The sequence below is a fragment of the Myotis daubentonii genome, chromosome 8 (genome assembly GCF_963259705.1).
Source record: "Myotis daubentonii chromosome 8, mMyoDau2.1, whole genome shotgun sequence".
NCBI classification, from domain to species: domain Eukaryota; kingdom Metazoa; phylum Chordata; class Mammalia; order Chiroptera; family Vespertilionidae; genus Myotis; species Myotis daubentonii.
Genome location: NC_081847.1, coordinates 6,115,294 through 6,131,285, shown reverse-complemented (window position 1 = coordinate 6,131,285; position 15,992 = coordinate 6,115,294).

Genomic DNA, 15,992 nt, shown 5'->3' with positions numbered 1-15,992 from the left:
ATTTTGTGGAAGAGGCACACTCAAGGGGCCAAAGAGCCACATGTGGCTCGCGGTCTGCAGTTTGCTGACCACTGGTCTAGAAGATCGAGCCAGTGAAGTCAGCAGGGTGTTAAAGCCCCATAATATGACTGTATTATTATCTATCTCTCCTTTAAAATGCTGTAGAAGTTTTTAAAAATATATTTATGTGGTCCTATTTTAGGTGCCTATATGTTTACCAGGGTTATATCCTCTTGTTTGATAGATCCCTTTAGTATTATCTCTTATGATAGCCTTCATTTTTGAAGTCTATTTTGTCATATATGAGTATTGCTACTCCAGCTTTTTATTCTTTTCCTTTTGCAGAGAAAAGGTTTTTTTTCCATCTCTTTACTCTCATCCTGTGTGAGTCTTTTGGTCTGAGGTGGTTCTCTTGTAGACAGCATATAGTTGGGTCATGTTTTCCTAGCCATTCAACTGCCATTTGATTGGAGCATTTAATCTATATTTATTTAAGGTTATTATTAATAGGTACTTATTTATTGCCATTTTAATTCTGTAAGCCTAAGTTTCTCTTTTTATTTCTTCTTTTCAAACCAGCATTTCCTTTAGCATTTCTTGTAATGCTGGCTTGGTGATGATATATTCCTTTAGCCTTTTCTTGTCTGAGAAGGTCTTTATTTGATAGTCTATTTCGAATGATAGCCTTGCTGGATATAGTAATACTGGTTTCAGATCTGTGCCTTCCATTACCGTGAGTACTTCATGCCATTCCCTTCTGGCCTGTAGAATTTCTGATGAGAAATCAGGTGTCAGACCTATGGGAGCTCCTTTGTAGGTAACAGTTTTCTTTTGTCTTGCTGCCTTTAAGATTCTCCCTTTGTCTCTAATTTTTGGCATGTTAATCATGTTGAGTCTGGGTGTGTGCCTGTTTTGTCTCTAAGTTTTGGCATTTTAATTATGATGTGTCTGGGTGTGGGCCTGTTTTGGTTCTTCTTGCTTGGGGTTCTCTGTGCCTCCTGGACTTGTGTGACTTTTTCCTTTACCAGATTGGGGAAGTTTTCTGCCATTATTTCTTCAGACATGTTCCCTAGCCCTTTCTCCCTTTCCGCCTCTTCTGGCACACCTGTTATTCGAATATTGTTACATTTCATGTTGTTCCACCACTCTCTTAAGCTCTCTTGTTTTTTAACTGTTTCTTCTTTTTGGTTCTCTGATTGAGTGATATTTTCAACCCTGTCTTCTAATTCATTGATTCTGTCCTCAGCTTCCCCTAATCTGCTGTGTATTCCTTCTAATGTGTTCTTTATTTGTACTATGTCTTTCTTTATTTCTGTTTTCATAATTACTATATCTTTTCTCATACTGTTGAGCATCTTTACCATAATTATTCTTAACTATGGATCAGATAAATTTCTTATCTCCATTTCATTTATCTCTTCTTCTGGAGAATTCGCTTGTTGTTTCATTTGTTGGTTGTTTCTCTGTCTCCTCAATTTGGCTGCCAGTCTTTGGTTATCAGGGTTCTCTCCAGTGAGTCTTCTGTTGATTATTCATGAAGTTTTCCTGTATTTTAGTTGTAATTCAATTTGGTCCTGGGAGCATGTTTGTACAGCATCCACTTACTCCTCCACCACTTTTTATCTGGGAGCTGCCGACACCCATGAATCAATCAACTGCGTCCTCCATCTCAGAAGTCTATTCATTGATCTTTTAGAGAAATAATAATAATAATAATAATAATAATAATAATAATAATAATAAATGACTAAGTCCCTGCATGAGGCCTAATATAAAGAGGGCCTAGATATGGGCAGAATTTTTACCCACTTTCATGTATTTTTTTAAATACGGGAAAAATTACATAAAAATAAATGTCCCTTCTTTGTCAAATGACATTCTGTTACCATAATGTGTGTGTTTTCTTGGTCATTTTAGTCATCTTATAATTCAACAAATGTAGAGATCTGTAATCACTGCCAGCCACTAGGAGTACTGCTCTCATGGGTTTATACTGGATTAGGAGAGATATACATTTACCAAATAAATAATCAAAAGAAATACATGTAATGTCAAGTTGGGGACAATGGAGAATGGGATATATCTAGAGAGGGATTCCACTTTAGATAGAATAGGAGGAGGGCCTCCTGGAGGAGGTGACTTTTCTTATGGGAATACAAGGATAAGAAGGAACTAGACATCCAAGGACAAGTAGCACTATTTCTGATTAATATCAATTAATAAAACATTATAGTTAATGTTTATGGAGCACTTTACTATGTGCCAAGAACTGTCTCAGGCCCTTGATATGGATTATCTCACATAATCATTTTGAAACTCTATGAAAATGCACCCTTAACATCTCTACAAGATGTACCCAAATTTGCACTGTGCAAAAATGAAACAGGTAAATTACATCTAAAACACTGTGAATAATTCATGCAAGTTATTTTTTCAACAATGGTTACACTAAAAGGCCATTGCAATCACCATTTAATTTGAGTAATTGCTACCCAATAATTGCTATTCTGGGGTTGGGTAATTTAGTGTCTCTACCATAATTGTCCTGTGTTTAAACATTCATATACTATAAATGAGTAAACTTTTCTGGTTTTACCTATTTTATTCTCTGTATCAATTAGGTATGTGTTCAGCTGCAAATAACAGAATCTTTACTTGGAGTGGCATAGAAAACCAGAGGCTTCTATCTCACTCACAGAGCATTCCACAGGTAGGTGGTTCCTGGTGTGATTTCAGCAGCTCATCAGTGGCAGCACCAATGCCTCCACAAGTCTTTTGGCTTCTCTCTCAAGGCTGTAAGATGGTATCATGGCGTTAGCCCAAGGCAGAAAGATGAGGAAAAGGGCAGCTCAGTCAACTCCCTCCTATATCAGGAATGCAAATGCTTTGTGGATGTTCTTTCTTCTCTCCACCAGCTAGCAAGATAAATTGGTATATGGATAGATACACAGCTAGCTAGGCTGACAGAAAAATGCCTATTCAATAGCACTGTCTCTCTCTCTCTCTCTCTCTCTCTCTCTCTCTCTCTCTCTCTCTCTCTCTCACACACACACACACACACGCACAAGAATTTATCATTTAGATTTTTTTTTTCTTTTTTTTTTTTTATTAAATCTTTATTGTTCAGATTATTACATTTGTTCCCTTTTTTTCCCCCCCATAACTCCCCTCCTCCCAGTTCCCGCCCCACCCTCCGCCCTCACTCCCCACCCACTGTCCTCATCCATAGGTGCACGATTTTTGTCCAGTCTCTTCCCGCATCTCCCACACCTCTTTCCCCCCCAAGAATAGTCAGTCCATTCCCTTTCTATGTCCCTGATTCTATTATAATCAACAGTTCATTCTGTTCATCAGATTATTTATTCACTTGATTCTTAGATTCACTTGTTGATAGATGCATATTTGTTGTTCATAATTTGTATCTTTACCTTTTTCTTCCTCTTCCTCTTCTTAAAGGATACCTTTCAGCATTTCATATAATCCTGCTTTGGTGGTGATGAACTCCTTTAGTTTTTCCTTATCTGTGAAGCTCTTTATCTGACCTTCAATTCTGAATGATAGCTTTGCTGGATAAAGTAATCTTGGTTGTAGGTTCTTGGTATTCATCACTTTGAATATTTCTTGCCACTCCCTTCTGGCCTGCAAAGTTTCTGTTGAGAAATCAGCTGACAGTCGTATGGGTATTCCCTTGTAGGTAACTGAGTTTCTTTCTCTTGCTGTTTTTAAGATTCTCTCTTTATCTTTTGCTCTTGGCATTTTAATTATGATGTGTCTTGGTGTGGTCCTCTTTGGATTCCTTTTGTTTGGGGTTCTCCGCGCTTCTTGGACCTGTAAGTCCATTTCTTTCACCAGGTGGGGGAAGTTTTCTGTCATTATTTCTTCAAATAGGTTTTCAATATCTTGCTCTCTCTCATCTTCTGGCACCCCTATAATTCTGATGTTGGTGCGCTTGAAGCTGTCCCAGAGGCTCCTTACACTATCCTCGCATTTTTGGATTCTTTTTTCAATTTGCTTTTCCGGTTGGATGTTTTTTGCTTCCTCGCATTTCAAATCATTGACTTGATTCTTGCGCTCCTCTGGTCTGCTGTCGGGCGTCTGTATAATATTCGTTATTTCAGTCCGTGTGTGCTTAATTTCTAGTTGGTTCCCCAATATAAGATCGAGGGTCTTATTAGTTTTCGTGTAGATCTCATTAAGTTTATCGGCAGCTTCTAAACAGTTCTTGAGAGACCTTAAAAGTGTGGTTCTGAACTCTATTTCTTCCATTGACAATTTTGTCCTGTTTCTTTGTCTCCGCATTTTGTTATGCTTCCTTGGTGCACCCCCTAGTGGTCTTTGTTCGCAGTCTTATAGATAAATCTGGATTGTTGTAGCTAATTCCAGGGAGGGTTTGACCTCCAGGCCAAGTGGCTATGAGAATCAGCTGTGTCAGCAGTGAGAGAACTTCTGTCCTCTAGGGAGGTGCTAATCTAGCCTTTGCCTGAGGCTATCTGGCAAATGCCTGTGTGCAGGGCTTGGGCGTGGCGGGTCGCACAGGATCAACAGGGTGGGCCGGAGAGAGCAGTTATGGCGGCTCTCAGTCCTGTCCCAAGGGGCTCTGCCTCTCTGAGTCCCAGCACCCGCTGCAAAGCTCGGAGAGAAAGCTGCACTCGCTCTGACCGAAGCCAGACAGTCCCGCTTCTCCCGTTTGAGTCTGGGTCCCTAAAGACTCGCCCGGATCTGGTGCTCAGAGTCTGCGACTCCCTCCCGATTGAAAACAACAACCGCGCCCTCCGCCGCCAGCCCGCTCTGCGCACTCCGCACCTCAGAATTTGACTTCAGCACTGCGCCTCAGTGTCCGTATGCGTTTCTCTTTCCTCCTAGTTGTAGGACTTCCACTCAGCCAGCGTTCCTGTGGTTCTGGGTGATGTCCCTTCCGTTTTTTGGTTTCACTTTTGAAGTAGTTGTTCAAAGCAGCAAACTCCGGCGTTAACCTATGCCGCCATCTTGGTTCTCCTATCATTTAGATTTTGAAGGAATATCTAGGAAGATATGTGCACTGCCTATAGTTTGTAAGGATTATGGAAGATAAGTAAAAAATTTCAAATCGTAAGAGATTAATTTGTATAATTCTGTGTAAGTCAGTTTGAAAGCCTACATGAAATAGATAATTGTCCAGATAAATACTGTTTATCAAAATTGAATCCCAGTTTCCACAGAAAAAAATATAGAGCATAGTTGGAGAGCAGCAAGATAAAATGGCTCCAGGCATTTTGGAGTGGGAAGCTGGGAAGAAGTCTGAAGGAGGCTCCTGGGTGCAAGTGTCTGCTTCATCAGCATTTAGGTTATGAAATAAGTGTATTCCAGTTGAGAACATTCATTGAACTATAATACATCTATGATTTGTGCAATTTGCAGTATGTATATTCTATTTTAAAGTTTTTTAATGAGGAAAAGGAAAAAGGCACCAGGCTCACATAGTTTTACAGGGGATTCTACCAAATCTTTTGAGATCAAATAATTACAATACTAGCTAAATTATTCCAGAGTAGAACCAAAGGAAAACTTCAAAATTATTTTTAGGAAGTATAACAATGACTCTAAACCATGTCAAAGATTGCATCTAAAAGTAAAATGATTAACTAACCTCACTTATGAGTATCAATATAAAAATCTTTAAATTTAAGCAAGCAGAATACAATGTTAGATTTTAAAAAATCATATGTCATGCCTAGATGAGATATATCCTATGACTTCAATGTTGGTTCAATATTAGAAAAATTAAGTTTTGCCAAAATTTAATACCCATTTATATTTTTAGAAATTCAATAACTATAATTAATGAAAATGTCATATGATGACTATGTAACATATATGTATACAATATATAACATACATATATATCATTTGTATAGTATAATGCATATACATATATAACATATATACATAAAATATTTTTTTCTCCAATAACCAAAATTTTACTTAATGATGAACCTCTAAAAACTTTCCCACTAAGGTCAGAAATAAGAAACAAAAAAGACAGGGGTGCCTCATATCACCATACTTATTGTATCAAACATGGAAGCCAATTCAATTAGACAAAAGAAAGCAATTAGAGGTCAGTGAATTGGAAAGGAGGAAGTAGAACTATCCTTTGCTGCAAGTGATATAATTAAATACCATAACTCCGTCAAAATATTCACAGAAAAATAATTACTAAAATATGAGAATTTAGTAAAGAACAGGTTTATAAGATCAACATGCAAAAATCAATAGCCTTTCAATAATGTATAGAACATCCAGAAAGAAAATCAACAAATGCCTGACTTGAACAACACGACAGAGCAAGGAGACCAAACAAGTAGACGGAACTTTCTACTCGGCAGAATAATACACATTCTTTCGAGTGCACATGGAACATCCTCCAGGAGAAATCACATGTTAGCTCACAAAACAAGTCCTAACAAATGAAAGAGATCAAAATCATTCCAGGTACCTTTCCCACTCTCTGATGATAGTGATCTTGAGCATTTTTTCATATGTCTCTCCACCATCGGTATGTCCACTTTAGAGAAGTGTCTATTTAGGTCCTTTGCCCATTTTTTAACTGGATTGTTTGTCTTCCTTTTGTTAAGTTGTCTGAGTTCCTTATGTATTTTGGATAATAAGCCTCTTTTAGACGTATCCTTTCCACATATGTTCTCCCACACAGCGGGCTCCCTTTTCGTTTTGTTGATGGTTCCATTTGTGGTGCAGAAGCTTTCTATTTTGACGCTGGCCCATTTGTTTATTTTCTCCTTAGTTTCCTTTGCCCCAGTCCAGTGGTCGGCAAACTCATTGGTCAGCAGAGCCAAATATCAACAGTACAACGATTGAAATTTCTTTTGAGAGCCACATTTTTTAAACTTAAACTATATAGGTAGGTACATTGTTATTAACTTAATTAGGGTACTCCTAAGGCTTAGGAAGAGCCACACTCAAGGGGCCAAAGAGCCGTATGTGGCTCGTGAGCCACGGTTTGTCGACCACTGCCCTAGGAGGTGTATCTATAAACATATTGCTACAAGAGACGTCTGGGATTTTGCTGCCTATGGTTTCTTCTAGAATTTTTATGGTTTCACCACTTATATTTAAGTCTTTTATCCATTTTGAGTTCATTCTTGTGTATGGTGTACGTTGGTGCTCTGGTTTCATTTTTTTGCACTTATCTGTCTAATTTCCCAACACCATTTACTGAAGATACTGTCTTGACTGCATTGTATGTTCTTGCCTCCTTTGTCAAATATTAATTGAGCATAATGACTTGGGTCTACTCCTGGGTTCTCTGTTCTGTTCCATTGATCTATATGCCTGTTCTTGTGCCAGTACCAGGCTCTTTTGATTACGGTGCTTTTGTAGTATAACTTGAAATCTGGTATAGTGATTTCCCCAACTTTATTCTTCATTCTCAAGATTGCTGCGGCTATTTGAGGTCCATTTTGGCACCCTGTAAATTCTTGGAGTATATTTTCTAGATCTGTGTTATATGCTGTTCAAATTTTAAGAGGGATTGTGTTAAATCTGTAGATTTCCTTGGGTAATATGGACATTTTAATGATGTGGATTCTACCAATCCATTAAAATGGTATATTCTTCCACTTGTTTATATCTTCTATCTCTCTTTTATTTTAATATGTATTTTTTTATTGATTTCAGAGAGGAAGGGAGAGGGAGAAGGAGATAGAAACCTCAATGATGAGAGAGATCATTGATTGCCTGCCTCCTGCATGCCCCCTACTGGGGATTGAGCCTGCAACCAGGCATGTGCCCTTGACCAGAATCGAACCCAGGACCCTTCAGTCTGTAGGCCAGCACTCTATCTATCAACTGAGCCAAACCACATAGGGCTCTATCTCTTTTTTGAATGTCCTGTAGTCTTCTGAGTATAGGTCTATTGCCTCCTTGGTTAAGTTTATTACTAAGTATTTTTATTATTTTGTTGCAGTGATAAGTGGCATTGCTTGTGTAGTTTCTCTTTCTGATAATTCATTTTTGGTGTATCAAAAGGGCATGGATTTTTGCATGTTGATTTTGTATCCTACTACATTACCAAATTCATTGATTGAATCTAGTAGTTCTTTTGGTGGAATGTTTAGGGTTTTCTATGGACAATATCATGTTATCTGCGAATAATGAGATTTTTACTTCCTCCTTTCCAATTCTTCAAAATTTTTCTTGAAGAAAAAAATTTTATTTTTTCTTCTTGTCTGATCACTGTGGCTAGGACTTCCAGTACTATGTTGAATAAGAGTGATGAAAGTTGGCATCCCTGCCTTGCTCCTGTTCTTAGGGGAAAGGATTTTAAATTTGTCCATTGAGTATAATGTTCGCTGTAGGTTTGTCATATATGGCCTTTATCAAGTTGAGTTTTGCTCCCTCTATTCTCACTTTGCTGAGAGTTTTTATCAAAAATGCGTGTTAGATTTTGTCCAATGTTTTCCCCCCTGAATATATTGATATGATCATGTGATTGTTGTCTTTCAATTTGTTTATGTGATGTATCACGTTTATTGATTTGCGAATATTGTACCAGCCTTGCATGTCTGGAACACATCCCTCTTGGTCATGGTGTATGATCTTTTTGATATATTACTGGATCTGACTTGCTAATGTTTTTTGAGGATTTTAGCATCTATGTTCATCAGGGATATTGGCCTATAATTCTCTTTCTTTGTAGTGTCTATTTTTGGTTTTGGAATTAGGGTAATGCTGGCCTCATAAAAAGAGCTTGGAAGTGCTCCTTCCTCTCGAATATTTTGGCATAGTTTGAGGAGTATAAGTGTTAGTTCTTCTTTGGTAAAACACCCCTGTGAAGTCATTTGTACAAGGGCTTTTATTTGCTGGGAGTTTTTTGTTTACTGCTTCTATCACATCCATTGTTATTGGCCTATTCAGGTTTTCTGATTCTTCTTGATTCACTTTTTGGAGATTGTATTTTTCTAGGAATTTGTCCATTTCATTCACATGTCCAGCTTGTTGGCATATAGCTGTTCACAGTATTTCCTTACAAACCTTTGTATTTCTGTGGTGTCAGTGGTTACTTCTCTGCTTTGATTTCTGATTTTACTTACTTTTGTCTTCTCTCTTTGTTTATTTATGCATCTGGCTAAGGGTTCATTAATCTTGTTATCCTTTCAAGGATCCTGCTCTTGGTTTCATTGATGTTTTGTATTGTTTTCTTTAGTCTCTATGTCATTTATTTCTGCTCAAATCTTTATTATTTCCTTCCTTCTACTTACTCTGGGCATTTCTTGTTCTTCTCTCTCTTATTCTTTACGCTGTGGGGTTAAATAGGTTGCTATTAAATTTTTTTTCTTTTCTTTACTTATTTTTTTTTTTGAGGTAGGCCTGTATTGCTGTGAACTTTGTTCTCAGGACAGTTTTACTGTGTCCCAGAGATTTGGGTAATTGTTCATTTTCATGAAGTTTTTATTTCTTTTTTGATCTCGTTGGTGACCCATATACATTGTCTAATAACCTGCTATGTAGCCTCTATGTGTTTGAATGTTTTGGGGTACTTTTATTAATTTTATTCCACTGTGATCTGACAAGATGCTTGATATGATTTCCGTCTTCTTGAAGGTGTAGAGACTTATTTTGTGTCCTAACATGTGGTCTATCTTTGTGAATGATCCATGTGCACTTGAGAAGAATGTATATTCTGCATCTTTGGTGTGAAATGGCCTATAGAAGTCAAATAAATCCATCTGATCCAGTGTGACCCTTAGAGTCACTGTTTCCTTGTAAAGTTTTTGTCTGGAAGATCTATCCAGTGAAGTCAGCAGGGTGTTCAAGTCCCCTACTATGACTATATTGTTGTGAATCTCTTCCTTAAAGACCTCTCTAAGTTTTTTTTAAAAAAATATTTATGTGCTCCAGTATTGGGTTTATATATGTTTATCAGGCTTATATCCTCTTGTTAGATTGATTCCTTTAGTGACCTTTGTTGTCTCTTGTGATGGCCTTCATTTTTAAGTCTATTTGGTTCAATCTGAGTATTGCTACTCCAGCTTTCTTTTCTTTTCTATTTTGTTTTGGAAAATTTGTTTCCATCTTTTCACTTTCATTCTGTGTATGTCTATTGGTCTGTGTTGGGTCTCATGTAGACAGCCTATAGTTTGTCATATTTTTGTATCCATTTAGGTACCCGATGCCTTTTGATTAGATCATTTAACCCATTTACATTTCAGGTGCTTATGGATAGGTACTTATTTATTGCCATTGTAATTCTGTATGGCTAAGTTTCTCTCTCTGTTTCTTCATCTCATTATAGCAGTCCCTTTAGCATTTTTTGTGATGCTGGCTTGGTGGTGATGTACTTTTTTAGCCTTTCCTCTTCTGGTTAACTTTTTGTTTGACCATCTATTTTGAATGATCGCCATGCGGGATACAGTAATATTGGTTTCAAATCCTTGCTTTCCATTACCTTGAGTACTTCATGGCATTCCCTTCTGGCCTGTAGAGTTTCTGATGAGAAATCAGGTGTAAGCCTTATTGGAGCTCCTTTGTATGTAACAGTTTGTTTTTCTTTTGCTGCCTTTAAGATTCTCTCTTTGTCTCTAATTTTTGGCATTTTAATCATGTTTTGTCTGAGGGTGGGCCTTTTTCATATTTTTTTTTTGCGTCTGTATTGATTAAGGTATTACATATGTGTCCTTATCCCGCCATTGCCCCCATTTCCCCGCTCATGCCCTCACCTCCCTACTGTCTGTGTCCATTGGTCATGCTCATATGCATGCATACAAGTCCTTTGATTAATCTCTCCTCCTTCCCCCACCCTCCCCTGCCTTCCCTCTTAGGTTTGACAGTCTGATTGATGCTTCTCTGTCTCTGGGTCTGTTTTTGTTCATCAATTTGTGTTGTTCATTATATTCCTCAAATGAGTGAGATCATATGATAGTTATCTTTCCTGACTGACTTATTTCGCTGAGCATAATGTTCTCCGGTTCCACCCACGCTGTTGCAAATGGTAGGAGTTACTTTCTTTTTATAGCAGCATAGTATTCCATTGTGTAGATGTACCACAGTTTCTTAATCCAACCATCTTCTCATAGGCACTTATGTTGTTTCCAGCTTGTATCACTTAGCTATTGTAAATTGTGCTGCTATGAACATAGGGGTACATATATCCTTTGTGATTGGTGTTTCTAGTTTCTTGGGATATATTCCTAGAAGTGGGATCACTGCGTCAACTGGGAATTCCATTTTTAGTTTTTTGAGGAAACTCCATACTGTCTTCCACAGTGGCTGCACCAGTCTTCACTGCCACCGGCAGTGCATGAGGGTTTCTTTTTTTCTGCATCCTCGCCAGCACTTGTCATTTGTTGACGATAGTTATTCTGACAGGTGTGAGATGGTACCTCATTTTCATCTCTCAGATGATTAGTGATTTTGAGCATGTTTTCATAGTCTCTTAGCCTTCTATATGTCCTCTTTCAAAAAGTATCAATTTAGGTCCATTGCCCATTTTTTATTGGATTATTTATCTTCCTTTCGTTAAGTATGAGTCCCTGGTAATGGTGGAGATTAAACACTTTTCAGAGATAACATTGGCAAATATTCTCCCATGCAGTGGGCTTTATTGTTGTTTTGTTGGTGGTTTCTTTTGCTGTGCAGAAGGCTTTTATTTTGTTGTAGTCCCATTTGCTTATTTTCTCTTTAGTTCCCATTGCCCTAGGAGCTGTATCAGTCAAGATGTTGCTTCGGCATATGTCTGAGAATTTGCTGCCTGTGGATTCCTCTATAATTCTTATGATTTCCTGTCTTAAATTTAAGTCCTTTACCTATTTTGAGTTTATTTTTGTGTACAGTGTAAGTTGGTGGTCTAGTTTCATTTTTTTATGTGTATCTGTCCAATTTTCCTGACACTATTTATTGAAGAGATTGTCTTGACTCCATTGATGTTCTTGCCTCCTTTGTCAAATATTAATTGAGCATAATGGTTTGGGTCGTCTTCTGGGTTCTCTAATCTATTCCATTGGTCTATATGTCTGTTCTTGTGCCAGTACCAAGCAGTTTCGAGAACAGTGGCTTCGTAATACAGCTTGATATCTGGTATTGAGAATCCTCTTACTATGTTCTTCTTTCTCAGGATTGCTGCAGCTATTCGGGGTCTTTTTTTTATTCCAGATGAATTTTTGTAGAGTTTGTTCTAGGTCTGTGAAATATGCTGTTAGTATTTTAATGTGGAGTGCATTGAATCTATAGATTGCTTTGGATAGTATGGACATTTTAATGATGTTGAGTCTACCTATCCATGAAAACTATATATTCTTACACTTGTTTATATCTCCCTCTATATCTTTTTTCAATGTCTTATAGTTTTCTGAATATGTGTGTTTTACCTTTTTAGTTAAGTTTATTCCTAGGTATCTTCATTTTTTGGTCTACTGGTAAATGGACGGTTTTTGAAATTTCTCTTTCTGTAAATTCACTATCTACTTATATAAAAACCATGAGTGTAAAATCACATCCAGAAGCTCAACCAATCGGAAGGGAGCCAGTCCTGCAGGGATCCTCTTGGAAATGGCTGCACCCTCCCCCAGCTGTTTCCCCGGAGGGCAAGGTTTCAGGCAGGAACCTGCCCTCAGAGCAGAGCTTGGAAGTACTGAGTCCGGCCTTCAAACCAGACCCTGACAGTAGAGAGGAGACAGCCCCACTCCTCACAGAATCTGCTGTTGGATATCTTGCTGTCAGTGGCATGCCAGCCAGGAACCCCATTCACCTGTACCCCGGACCCTGACAGGAGGGAGGGGGGAGCCCCATTCCTCATGGAATCGATAGGTGGCCAGCTTGCTGTCAGGGGCCTGCCAGTTAGGAATCCTATTCACCTGTATATCTGTATAAAGTTTTAATACATTATATGAGAGGTCATGGTGGTACTGTTTTACCCACAGCATCTACAGGAATTGCTGCAAATTTACTTCTCGGTGGAAGCACCTTTCATTCCCAATATAAATTACTGATTCCATTACATGAAACTTTAATTTCTAGACTCAATATAAAGAGTAAAGTTGCTAAAACTATTAAAAAGGCCCAACTTCTCATTATTGATGGATGCACCATGGCATCCAATCAGGCTATAAACGCCATAGACAGATTACTAAGAGAAATTATGAATTTGAATGTTGTATTTGGTGGGAAAGTTCTCCTTCTTGGAGGGGAGTTTCAACAATGCCTCAGTGTTGTACCGCATGCTATGTGATCGGCCATAGTACAAATGAGTTTAAAGTACTGCAATGTTTGGAGATGTTTCAGAAAGTTGTCTCTTACAACAAATATGAGATCAGAGGATTCTGCTTATAGTAGATGGTTAGTAAAACTTGGAGATGGCAAACTTGATAGCAGTTTTCATTTAGGAATGGATATTATTGAAATCTCATGTGAAATGATTTGTAATGGATCTATTATTGAAGCTACCTTTGGAAATACTATATCTATAGACAATATTAAAAATATATCTAAACGTGCAATTCTTTGTCAAAAAAATGAGCATGTTCAAAAATTAAATGAAGAAATTTTGGATATACTCAATGGAGATTTTCACACATATTTGAGTGATGATTCCATTGATTCCACAGATGATGCTGAAAAGGAAAATTTTCCCATTGAATTTCTTTTTTTTTTTTAAATATATTTTATTGATTTTTTACAGAGAGGAAGGGAGAGGGATAGAGAGTTAGAAACATCGATGAGAGAGAAACATCGATTAGCTGCCTCTTGCACATCTCCTACTGGGGATGTGCCCGCAACCCAGGTACATGCCCTTGACTGGAATCGAACCTGGGACCTTTCAGTCCGCAGGCCGACGCTCTATCCACTGAGCCAAACCGGTTTCGGCCCCCATTGAATTTCTTAATAGTATTGCTCCTTTGGGAATGCTGTGTCATAAATTAAAATTGAAAGTGGGTGCAATCATCATGTTATTGAGAAATCTTAATAGTAAATGGGGTCTTTGTAATGGTACCAGATTTATTATCAAAACATTATAACCTAACATTATTGAAGCTGAAGTATTAACAGGATCTGCAGAGGGAGAGGTTGTTCTGATTCCAAGAATTGATTTGTCCCCATCTAACACTGGCCTCCCATTTAAATTGATTCAACGACAGTTTCCCGTGATGCCAGCATTTGTGATGACTATTAATAAATCACAAGGACAAACTCTAGACAGAGTAGGCATGTTCCTACCTGAACCCGTTTTCGCACATTGTCAGTTATATGTTGCTTTCTCTCGAGTTCGAAGAGCATGTGACGTTACAGTTAAAGTTCTAAATACTTCATCCCAAGGGAAATTAGTCAAGCACTCTGAAAGTGTTTTCACTCTTAATGTGGAGTACAGGGAGATATTAGAATAAGTTTAATCACTTTATCAGTCATTGTTTGCATCACTGTTGTTTTTATATCATGTTTTTGTTGTTTTCATATCATGTTTTTGTTGTTTTTATGTCATGCCTCTGTTGTTGTTATATCCTTTCATTACTGTTTATTTATTAATAAATTTATATATTATTTTCATATACATTTCACTAATTTCCTTTCATCTCTCACACTTCTATTATAGAGAAAGGGCAAATAGCAATATTAAAATATTTCCGCTAATTAATTCCCTTTTAATGTGCACAAATTTCATGCACCGGGCTACTAGTCTATATAATAAAAGCCTAAGTGACCATCATGGCAGAATGACCAGAATGACTGTTCGTTATGATGTGCACTGACCACCAGGGGGCAGATGTCAACCAGAAGCCAAGCTCACAGCTGGTTAGCACAGTGGTGGTGGCAGGAGCTTCTCCTGCTTCTGCTGCAGCACTAAGGAGCAGCAAGCTGAGCGATAAGGGGCAGCGATCAGGCAGGCGGTAACGAGTGAGGGGTCTTGGACTGCGAGAGGGCACAGTTGGGCTGAGGGAATTTTGTGCACTGGGCCTCTAGTTGGTGTATAAAAATGGCATAGATTTCTGCGTGTTAATTTTGTATCCTGCTACTTTACTGAATTCATTTATTAAGTCTAATGATTTTTTGATGGAGTCTTTAGGGTTTTCTATGTACAGCATCATGTCATCTGCAAGTAATGACAGTTTTACTTCTTCTTTTCCAGTTTGGATACCTTTTCTTTTTTCATCTTGTCCAATCGCTATGGGTAGTACTTCTAGTACTATGTCAAACAGGAGTGGTGAAAGTGAGCATCCCTGTCTTATTTCTGTTCTTAGGTGAAATGGTTTTAGTTTTTGCCCATTGAGTATGATGTTGACTGTAGTTTTGTCATATAAGGCTTTTATTATGTTGAGGTATGATTCCTCTATTCCCACTTTGCTGAGGGTTTTTATCAAGAAAGGGTTTTGGATTTTGTCACAGCTGTTTCTGCATCAATTGATATGACTATGTTTTTGTTGTCTTTCAATTTGTTTATGTGATGTATCACGTTTATTGATTTGCAAATATTGTAACAGCCTTGCATGTCTGGATCACATCCCTCTTGGTCATGGTGTATGATCTTTTTGGTATATTACTGGATCTGATTTGCTAATATTTTTTTTTTGAGGATTTTTGCATCTATGTTCATCAGGGATATTGACCTGAAATTCTCTTTCTTTGTAGTGTCTCTATCTGGTTTTGGAATTAGGACAATGCTGGCCTCATTAAAAAAAACAAACAAACAAAAAAAAAACAAACCTTGGAAGTGCTCCTTTCTTGTGGTTGTTAGGGAAGAGTTTGAGGACTACAGGTGTTAGTTCTTCTTTGAAGGTTTGGTAAAACACCCCTGTGAAGCCATCTGGACAAGGGCTTTTGTTTGCCGGGAGTTTTTTGTTTACTGCTTCTATTTCATCCATTTTTGTTGGTCTATTCAGTTTTTCTGATTCTTCATGATTTACTTTTGGGAGATTTTATTTTTCTAAGAATTTGTCCATTTCATCCATAGGTCCATCTTGTTGGCATGTAGTTGTTCATAGTATTTCCTTACCATCCTTTGTATT